Genomic DNA, 1,115 nt, shown 5'->3' with positions numbered 1-1,115 from the left:
TGATCCGTGTCAGGGACAAGTGTGAGGAGATCCAATCTGTCGGTGAGAGTAGAAAACTGAGAATTTGGGATTCTTGTGAATGTGTTCGTTAAAGAAGTGATATGCAAATGAGCTCAAGCTACCCGCGAATCTCTCAGCAGCTCAGACAGCTCTGCCGGCGGCCGCCGGCGGTGGCTGCCTGGGGGTGGCTGCCTGGGTGCCCGTACTTCTGTGGACTGGTGTTCAGCCTCCCCTCACGTCCTTGATGAAGTCTGCTGGGCTAATGTTCCCTGACAGAGGCAGATGAGCCCGTCGGGCGGGTGACAGCGCCGGGAAGCAGTGGTGACGGCTTGCGGGGGGGAAGGGGGTGTTGCCGGCTGAGATGGGGGCCTGGCTCCTGTGGAGTCAGTCGAGAGAGGGCAGGGATTGAGAGAGAAGAGACAGGCTGATTGTTTGCTCTGGGTGCCGCAGGCAGGCAGCTCCCCTTGGTCCAGCCTCCTGGCCTGGTGCATAGAGCCTGAGTCCCCAGAGGCTGTGCTGGGGTGGGGGAGGAAGCCTGAAGGGCTCTTTGGACACCCCCAGTGCATCTCTGACTGCCAGCTCTGGTTCCTCACAAGTGGTCCCTGTGACTCTGCCTGAAGCCTAGGGCGTTGGAGGACAGGGCTCTCACCTATCGTTTAGGGTCCCACAAACCTGGTCTCCTTAAAGTCGGTTGTGCCCACAGAGGTGCCATGGTGGCCCATTTCCAGCTGAATGCCTGGCTCTGGGGTTCTCACCTTGCTGTATATTAGAAACACTCAAGGAACTGTTTTTGTTTTGTATACAAAGAGTAAAAAACATAGTATAATAATGAACCTTATCCACCAAACAGCTTCAACAATTTTCAACACAGTGAATCTTGCTTCATTTGAACCTGGCCCACTCCCCCATTCCCTTGGATTATTTTGAAGGAGACCCCAGATATGATATCACTTTGTTACAATGAAGATATTTGTTTAGTATCTATCCCTCAAAGAAAAGAAAATGACTCCTTAAAATGTAATCACAATACTCTTATCACACCTAAAAAAAATTATCAGTAACTCCTTAGTACCAAATATTGTGTTTAAATTTTCTTGATTTTAAATATTAATAAT

General features: G+C 50.2%; 1 protein-coding gene across 1 annotated transcript in view; it reads left to right on the top strand.

Moving 5' to 3' along the window:
• SEZ6 (seizure related 6 homolog) overlaps positions 1 to 1,115 on the top strand; it is a 99,684-nt gene that overhangs the window by 2,908 nt on the left and 95,661 nt on the right. The gene's annotated exons all lie outside the window — the stretch shown is intronic.

Source organism: Neophocaena asiaeorientalis, unplaced genomic scaffold (assembly GCF_003031525.2).
Source record: "Neophocaena asiaeorientalis asiaeorientalis breed wild unplaced genomic scaffold, Neophocaena_asiaeorientalis_V1.1 scaffold129, whole genome shotgun sequence".
NCBI classification, from domain to species: domain Eukaryota; kingdom Metazoa; phylum Chordata; class Mammalia; order Artiodactyla; family Phocoenidae; genus Neophocaena; species Neophocaena asiaeorientalis.
Note: the sequence above shows the minus strand (reverse complement) of the source record. Positions and strands in the feature narration are given on the sequence as shown.